Below are 9,757 nucleotides of genomic sequence, written 5' to 3'. Positions count from 1 at the left end.
GAAACCTGGAAGTCAGACCAGGGCCCTCTTCTCCCACCACAACCACACAGCGGGTGCTGATGGACTGTGGATTTGTCAATTCTGCCCCCAAAACACATCCTCTCTAGGCCTTGAAAGTCCACCCTCACCTTCCCCATCCTCCCCAGACCGATCCACGTAAGCCAGGATGTTCTCATTGTTCCTTGGAGGCATTGTATGCTTGTCTACCTCCAGGTGTGTTTACTCATTCTTGTCCCCACATGGAACACCATCCTTCTCTTCTTTACCTTCCAAGTCCATCTTGCTCTCCTTCATAGCCTACATCCAGCCCCCTCCAACTGGCAGGACCTCCTCTCACCCTAAACTCCTGGACCTTTCTTGTCTGGTTCATGCCTGGACATACAGCATCACCTCCAACCTTTCTCCTTCATACATGGATTCCTACATTTCCCAGGCTCCTTGCTGGCAGGTGGGCCATGTGACTGCTCCTGACCAGCGCGTTGTGGGCAGAGGCGAAAGGGTCACTGCCTGGCCAAAGCATACAAGAGTTGGTACATAATCTTCCAGCTGCTACAGCAACCAAAAAAGCCTCTTTTGAGATGGTGGGTCTTCGAGATCAAAGCAGCACGGAAAAGCTGAGTCAGCCCTGAGAGCTGCCTGGACCTGCAGCAGAATTTACATAAGTAAACAATGAACTTTTGTTGTGTTCATCCATTGAGATTTAGGGGTTGTTTGTTTGTAAGGCATAGCCTCTCTTATCCTAACACAGCCCTCTCTGAGCGCTATATCCCCATTTCTCGTCAGAGGATAACCATCTGCTCCTCACAGGGTGGTGGTGAGGATTGATTATTAAAAGGTCCACACAGAGTCCCTGAGTGCCTACTGCATACCAGGCTCGTGGGGAAGTGCCTGGCTATGCGATGTCCTGGTTGGGTGGGTGTTATAAACTGAATGTCTGTGTCAGGCCAAACTTCATGGTCAAGCCATAATCCCCAATGTGATGGTGCTTGGAGGTAGGGGCCCTTGGGAGGTAGTTAGGTTTGGATGAGATCACAAGGTGGAGCCTCCATGATTATATTAGTGTCCTTATGAAAAAAGGAAGAGACCAGAGCACTTTCTCTGACATAGGAAGGAAAATGGGAAAGGGAACCAGAAAGTGTTCTCACGAGAAACCTTGATCTCAGACTTCCCAGCCTCCAGACAGGTGAGAAATAAGTGTTTGTTGTTTAAGCCACCCGGTCCATTTGTTATAGCAGCCCAAGCAGACCGACAGCGAGCTCCATGTATTGGAGAGAACAGGAGAGAGCTGTGTTCAGATGCTCAGGTTGGGCACTGAATAATTGGGGGTGAACACTGACAATGATTATAAAGTGGAAGTTGCCCCCTGGAATTATGAACTGTCGGACTCCCCCTTCTGTTTTGAACGCACTGGTAAGTATGGAGACGGGTTTTGCAGCTAGAAGAATTGAGAGGGGGCTCTGAGAAAGGGCTCAGGAAGAAATAGGAACAATGGCTATAATATCATAATAATCCTATATTATAAAAGGCCTGTGGGCGTAACGTCCTAATGGCGTCACGACCAAACAACCGGTCAGAGCTGCGAGGTGGAGGCGGGTCCCGTGCGATTTCGCATGCTGGGCCTCTAGTCCTATATAATAAAAGGCTAATATGCAAATAGACGGAAAGGCGGAACGACCGGTTGCTATGACATGCACTGACCACCAGGGGGCAGACGCTCAATGCAGGAGCTGCCCCCTGGTGGTCAGTGCGCTCCCATAGGGGCAGTGCTGCTCAGCCAGAAGTCCTGAGCCAGGCTCATGGCTGGTGAGCGCAGCGGTGGTGGCGGGAGCCTCTCCCGCCTCCATGGCAGCACTAAGGATGTCTGACTGCCGGCTTAGGTCTGCGGGGAGTGGGCCTAAGCTGTCAGTCGGACATCCCCCGAGGGCTCCCAGACTGCGAGAGGGCGCAGGCCGGGCTGAGGGACCTCCTCCCTCCCCAGTGCATGAATTTAGTGCACAGGGCCTATAGTAATATGAGGAAATACTCACATCCTGTGGCTATGTGCCTGGTACTGCTCCAAGCACTTTACTCATATTTGTTTATTTATTTCTCACAACTTCAGCCCTATGAGGTAGATACCATCATCTCCATTTTACAGATTAGAAAATTGAGGCAAAGGTAAAGTAAGCTACCTAACATCATGTGGCTTATAAATAGCTAAGGCAGGATTTAAATATGGACAGTCTGGCTTCAGAATCGCTCTTCAACCTTCCATTGTGTGGGTTCCTGGAAGGGGGGCAGTGGGGGGCCCCTCCCCAGCACAGCACCTGGCCTGGATTTGAGCTTCCAGAGTGAGAGCAGGGGCAGGAGCTGAAGAAACTGATTTCATGAGAGTGTTTGAGAGACGATAATATGCACTAACACAGCTCTTTGAGGCCCAGATGACAAGACACAGAGTTGAGTAGGAACACAGTTTCCTCCACCCTTTACCCCTTCCATCCCTCTACCCCCATCCTGCCACCTTGACCTTGATGCATAGCCCAGAACTGCTCTGGTATCCAAAGGACAGAGGACTTGGAGAGCATCCAGAGGCCACCCCTTTGGCCTGGACTGGTAGTTCATGAGGGGAGGGATGGTGAGGAGGATGTTCCAAACATGTTCAGGGGTGGCAGACGTTCATGAGCACAAGTTTAAGCAGAACCAGGATGGAAGCATGGATGGGCTCCTGTCGTGAAAGACAGTTTGTGGGCCCCTGTGAGACCCTACCCCTGCAGCCTGCCAGAAATGGCTGGCAGTGAGCATGTAGGGACTCAGACAGAGCCAGAGCCATTTAAATGCAAATGTCATCTCATTTGTGCTCAGAGGTCCTTCAGCCCTGTTACATATCATGTCACAGGCAGTAACTCATCTAATTCTTACATCAACCCATTTTATAGATGAAAAAACCAAGGGTCAGAGGAGCTGACTGCCCAAAGTCATTCAGCCATTAGGCAACAGAGTTTGGCAAACCACAGAGCTCCTGCACCATCTCCAGCTGCCCCCCCCCCCCCAAAAATGCCAGCCCTCCTGAGAGAATGGCCCCCGTCTTCAGGGAAGCCTCCTCCTGGGGACCAGGTTCTTCAGGTCTCCAGCGGCCTGGCAGAGGTCTGTCTACCAGGGCAAGCCTCTGCCTCACCCGCCCACCCGTGTGCTAGGGACAGAAGGGGGACTTTATGTGCAATCTGCCCGACTCTCCAGAAAGCACTTAGGTTTATGATGTGCATGAAATTGATCACCAGTTGGCGCAGCCCCCGCTCACTCATTGCCAGCCCAACGCTGGCAGAAGACTGTCCCCCAACCCCCCCTCCCCTTCAAGGAGCATCAAAGCGGCCTGCCAAGGCCCCTTGTGAGGGTCTTTCCTCACTAACAAGTGCAGAGTGGAGTGGGGAGCTCTGCCCAAAGGCCTTTCTGCAGCGTACATACCCCCGCCCCACGGTAGTTAAATAGCTCTGTGCTTTATGCCAATTCCAGCCTCTCCTGCTTCCCCTCTAACGAGCTGATGCTTTCAAAGGCCCCACTAATTGGTGTTTGTGCCTCGCACACCACGACACTTTGATAGTCACTTAGGACATGGGTCCACCCGTTACACCCGTACATGAGGTTGCTCACCTCGCTGCACCAGGATGCCCTGTCCTGCGTGCCTGTGTCTGTGTGCACATGCGCAAGTGCCTGTGTGCCTTGTTTCATATGTGGAGGACATGTGTCTGTACGGACACACGATGTGCACGTGTGTGTATAAATGCTCTTTTGAGGTGATTGCTTACATACTATTTTGTCAGTGCCCAGGCATGGGTGAATGCTACCATACATACAAGGGTATGTATTTGTGTGTGTACTATGTTCCTGGGTGTGTGTGTTTGTGTGCATGTGATAGAGCCTGTGTATTTAAGCATGCACTCATGTGCTTTGCATGTTTGTACGTGGACATCTCCTAGCAGGCACATGCACGTGAATTTTTGCAAGTCTGCTTAAATAAGGTGCGTATTCACACCCAAGTGCATCTGTGGAGTGTGAGTGTGTATACCTAAGCACAGGGCAGGGCAGGAATGTGCATCTGTATGCATGTAGGCGAGATATGGAAGAAAAAGAATCTCTGGTTGGGGGATATATGTGTATGTGGCATGCATGTACTTGGGTATTTGTACACGATGTGTGAGCCAAAGGTGTAACGTAGCTGTCAAAGGCCCATGGGCTTTAGGTGTGATCCTGGCTCTGTCATTTTCTAGCTGTGTGACTTTGGGATAATCACTTAACCTCTCTAATCTTCAGTTTTCATCTGTGAAATGGAGGTAATAAAAGCATCTACCTCATGTTGTGGTTGCATGGGCCCAATGGACACACGCAGAGGGCTAGAAGGAATGTGCAAGACGCGGGGAGTGTGCCTACCTGCAGGTGGGGAGTTCCTTCCCACCCTCCCAACCCCTCCTCTCCCAGAACCTGGTGGTACTGACCCTTTGTCCTGGCCTCAACATGAAGCCAGCTGCCTGGCAGACCCTGTGGCACTTGGGGAAAGAACTGGCCAGGCCCAAGACACAGAGCAACCATCTGAGGTCTTTGTCTCATCCAATGTGAACTCACATGTCTATGACCTACCTTTGACAGGTGGGAAACTGAGGCCAATAAGTGGAGGTGAGTTGGTGGCTGAGCTGGAACTTGCTGTCAGAGGACACAGCCTACAAGCAGGCTTACTCCCAAGGGAGGGGGCGGGGCGCTTCAAGAGGATGGAGGAATACACACATCCCTGCACCCCAGGCACAAAATATACAGACCTGGAGCACGAGGGACTCCTTGTCTGTCCCTCAGCCTGGGTGTCTGCCTCCAGGCAGGGCCCCTGATGAGGATTCAGACCAAGTACAAACAACGCCCCCCGCCCCCCCCAGGAGCCCAGGCCTGTCCTGTAAGCACAGCTCTAGTCTAACCCTCTCCTTTACTCACTGAGAAACTGAGGCCCAGGAAGGAAAGGAGCCTGCTCAAAGCCATAGGACGGAAAAAGCTACAATAGAAGCCCTGGCACCCAGACCATGACTCTCACCGCCTTGCTCTCAGTCACCACACTGCCACGCAATTGGCCCTGACCGGGCTGGGGCATCACGGGGCAGTGGCAGGGTACTCCCCATGGGCAGGTCATAGGGCCTTCAAACCACCTGGTGGTCAGCCCGAAGGGTCCACTGTGTCCCTATGGGGGGAACGTGACCTCCTGCACTGCCCCCACCTAAGATTGCAACCAGTATGTGCTTTTTTTTCACATTTATGTTATTTTTTAACTTGAAAAAAATCAAAACTTAAAAAAACACACACAACCAGCAGCGCTGCAACCTCCCCAGTTGACACTGCCACTCTCATTAGCGCCGTCCTCCCCCAGAGTCATCACTGTCACCAGCATCAGAGTAAGACTGCCGCCACCACCGATTCCCACCCCGGAAGCTGTCCTTACCCCCAGCCCTTAATAAACGTCTCTGACATGGCTCCAGGATGAACAAAAATGGGCTTTCCCCACCATTTGCATTTCATCTCTCCTCCCACCCCCATGCTCATTCCAGAACCTTGTAACCAAAGCCCTCCCCAAATCTGCATCCCTCCCTGCTCCCCTGCTCCCAAGGGCCCCTGGCCGGCCTCTCCTGCAGAAACCTCAGGCTGGGCTTTGGCCCTGAAGCCTCGCTGGGGACGGGCAGCCATCGAGGGAGCCAGGAAGGCAGGAGGGCCAGCGTCCCCTCCTCAGGCCTAGCGTCCCACCCACCCAGCCGGCTGCCTGTCTGCCTTCCTGAGCTCATTAACTGCAGGTCACTGTTCAGCAGGAAAGACAAGGCGTGGGTTCTGCGGGCGTTCATTAGCCGTGAGAGGAACAGTGTGTGTGAAATTAGCAGTCACCTGAGGACCTCGATAATTTCATAATTAGGAGGCCTAATGGCTCCAGCTCTGGATGCCAAATGACTTAACCTCTTGTCTGCTGGGCACCTAACCCCCAACCCAAGGCTGAGGGAAGGCCCTGCAGTGCCCCCTCTGCTCCAGCTCCCCACTTCCTGTGGTCCAATCAAGTTCATCTCTGCCTCCCAGTGCCCAGCACCACTGTTGGCACAAAAGGGGTGCAAAAGCAGTTAGTGGAATGAATGAATGAATGAATGAATGAATGAATGACAGAGCAGGTGTCTGAATGGCAAGAGTTTCAGCCCCCACTGCAGGTGCTCAGGGAGGAAGGCTTTGCATCTGTGTGAGTTGGTGTGGAGCTGTGTGCATGCCTGTGTGTGCGTGCGCTTCTAAGAACCTTGTGTGTGTCCTTGTCCATGCTCACATCTGCTGCCTCCTGTGTGGAAACAGGGTGCTCACCATGTGATGGGGCTCCAAGTGCCTCCCCTGAAGCCAGCCTCTCCTGGCACCACCTGAATAACAGGGTCTCACTTGAGGGGAAGAGGGAGCCTAGGGACTTTGCCTTGGGAAACTGGTGTTAATAACGGAGGAAAGTCACACCCTTTACCATGGGGGAGCAGGTTGTGACAGCTTCCCAAGACCCCTGCCTTTCTAAGCCTGCTCCCCCTCCTCCCAAACTTCCCCTGGTCCTGAAGAGGGGGAAGGCTGAGGTGGTGGGTGGGGTCCACCGGGCTCCTGGCTGGCGTAGGCCTTCCCCAACCTGGGGCAACTGGTTCCAAGCCTCCAATGACCCAGCCTCACACCCCTAATAGCAGAGCGGAAGTGGGAGGAGGTAAGTGGGGTGGGAGGAGAGGAGAATGAAATGGGAGGAGAGGAGGTATGAGGAGAACAATAAAGGACTAGAGAGGGAGACCAGGAGGGGGAGGGGGAAGAGAGGGGGTGGAGAAAGCATGGGAAGTCCCTAGGAGGTGAGAGAGAAGATAAGAGAGAGAAGAGGGGAGGGAATGGGAGAGGAGAGGCAAGGAGGCTGAGAGCATTATCAGCACTTAAAAAGCGAGCAGCTCAGTTCTTCTTTGGCACAAATAATGGCTTTTTATGAATAAATCATGTGTCAGACGCCTCCCAGGGAGTAGGCATGGAGGGGGGCGCGTCTGCTGGGCTCCATGGCTGGCGAGGGAAGGGCCAGTCGCAGACCCCCAGAAGCAGGGGTGTTGCCCCCTTTCTCCTGATGGGGCCCAGCCCAGGAGCTGTCTCTGCAATTGCCACTGGCCTGAGCCAGGCCAAGCTCAGTCATTACTCTAAGGCGGTCTCACTGCTCTCTGCTCAAGAGCCTGGTGCATCCCAGGGTGGGAATGTCCCTCTGCTCCCCTCCCCTCCCCTCTCCTCCCCTCCCACAGCAGAGCAGCCCATAAGGCGCTCCTGGCAGGGGAACAGCAGCTCAGGTGCACGTGGCGAGGTCTGCGCCAAGACAGTCAGACACATCCAGAGAGGAAGGCATGCAGCACACACCATTCCCGCAGGCATGGACTCCTCAGCTCCGAGTGCACATGTGGGCACACCCAGAGATGGAGACACTGTCATTCCACACACACACACACACACACACACACACACACACACACACGCATGCATATGGGGCTACATTGACACACACAGACCTACACACACCAGCAGCCCACCCTCCGTCAAACAGGGTGGGAGCAGCTTTGCAGCCCATATGGAGCCCAGATCCAGCTGGGCTGCCCCAGATTCTGATTGTGGGGTGGGGCCAGGGCATGTGTCCCAGGGGAGGGTCCATCAGCCTCTCTGTGCTCTCCACCCAGCAAGAACACCTACCACACCCCAGTGAGGTCTTGGCCCCCAACTGAGCCCAGAACCTGCACAGGTGCTGCTGGCTCAGAGCTCCTTTGCTCTTCTGCTCACCCCCCGCCCTCGGCCCCCGCCTCCCCGGAGGCAGCAAGGGCCAGAGCCAGGGCATCAGAGGCACACAGTCTGGGCAAGAACCCTGGTTTGTCCCTTGCCAGTTGTATAACCTCTGAGAGTAATTCCAATCTTATTTGCTCCTCAAAACAAATCTGAGGCAGATGCTATTGGCCCATCTTCCAGACCAAGAAAGTGAGGCTCCGAAAAGTGAGTGCATTGGGCATTTCTTTCTAGGACCTGACTCTTCACAGATTCTAGGAACCCAGTGTTCTGGCTTTCCTCCTCCTCTCCATGGGGCTGCTCCTTCTCAGCCGGTGGCTCCCCTTCCTGTGCCAAGGTGTTCTAAGGTATTCACCAGAGCAGACCTCGGTCACCTGTTCTTCCCACTCCGCACCACCCTCCAAGCCACTTGCAACACCCCCATGACCGCCTCTGTGTGGATTTTCTGACCTCCCTCTCCAGCCCAGACACCTTCCTGGGCTTCGGACTCCTCTCTCCAGCTGAACTCTCCAGGCCGGCATGTTGCCCAATGCCAGGGAATGCCATTCACACCGTATCTATGCTCCTGAACATCCCTCCCCAATCCCACAGGACATAACTCAGGTTGAGCCTGGTTGAAGCTGAGTGCACCATCTTCCCCAGGGCTCCGCCAGCCTGGAAGTTCCCCATCTCAGGGGAGAGCTGTCTGCCCAACCAGAAATCAGGCATCACTTCACTCTCCTTTCTCCCTCATCCCGCCCCCCCCACCCCCGTCCAATCCACAACAGTCCCAGTGACTCTATATGTGAGCTCATCCTTCCCCCTCCAGCCCCACTGCCCTCCTCTCTCTCCTGACTTGAGTCAGACCAGTCCCTCTAGCCTGGCCACTGACTCCCTCCCATTGTTGTCCCCTCTGGCCCATTTGCCTCCCCCTCATCAGGTAACCTTTCCATCTCTGAGTTTTGGCCACACTAAACTGCTTTTGGTTCTGGAGCCCACATGATCTCTTGACTCTGAGTCTCTGATCATGCCGTTCCCTCTCTCTGAAGCCCTTCCCTTCCCAATGCCAACTCACCCTTTAAGGCTCAACTGAGACAATACTCCCTCCAGGCATCTTCCCTGACTCCTCAAGCATTCGATCAACGTTATTTGTTCCCACCACAGACCCCTGGCTCCTCCATTCATTATAGCTCTGATCTATAATCACCTATTTAATCATCTGTGTACCACTCGAGCCTCTTAAGTTTCTTGAGGGCAGAGATTATACCTATGTTGCTCTCTATGGCAGCCCCAATGCTTGGTACAAGACCTATCACAGCCCGGCTGGCATAGCTCAGTGGTTGAGCGTCGACCTATGAACCAGGTCACAGTTAAATTCCAATCAGGGCACATTTCCTGGTTTACGGGTTCAGTCTCCAGGGGGTAGGAAGGGGGCATGCAGGAGGCAGCTGATCCATGATTCTCTATCATCATTGATGTTTTTATCTCTCTCTCTCTCCCTCTCTGGAATCAATAAAAATATACTTAAAAAACAAACCTGTCACATAGCAGGTGCTCAATAAATCTCCCATGGAGGAATGAGTGAGTGGGAGGATGCAGGACTGTGCTCATCGGTGTACATACCTTTCCTCATTTACTCCTCACAAGAAATCCATGGGATGGGTGCTATTATCCTACGATCTAGACCAGGAAAGCAAGGCTATAGAGATTTAAAACATGTCCAAGGTCATGGGCTGATTTAAAAAAAAAAAAACAGCAAGGAATGACTGGAATCAAATAGAAATGTGCCTTCAAAGGCTTCCTGTCCACCACCCCACCCTGCTTTCTCAAGACATTTTCCCTTCCGGACCCTGTTTTCTCATCTGTACAATGGGAACCAAAGTCATACTAACACAGAACCTAACGCTGCAGGTTCTCAGTAGATATCTGTGCCTTCTCTCCCAACTCAGAGGCTTATTCAGGGCAGCGTTTC

The sequence above is a fragment of the Cnephaeus nilssonii genome (genome assembly GCF_951640355.1).
Source record: "Cnephaeus nilssonii genome assembly, chromosome: 7".
NCBI classification, from domain to species: domain Eukaryota; kingdom Metazoa; phylum Chordata; class Mammalia; order Chiroptera; family Vespertilionidae; genus Cnephaeus; species Cnephaeus nilssonii.
This window is presented reverse-complemented; position numbering follows the sequence as displayed.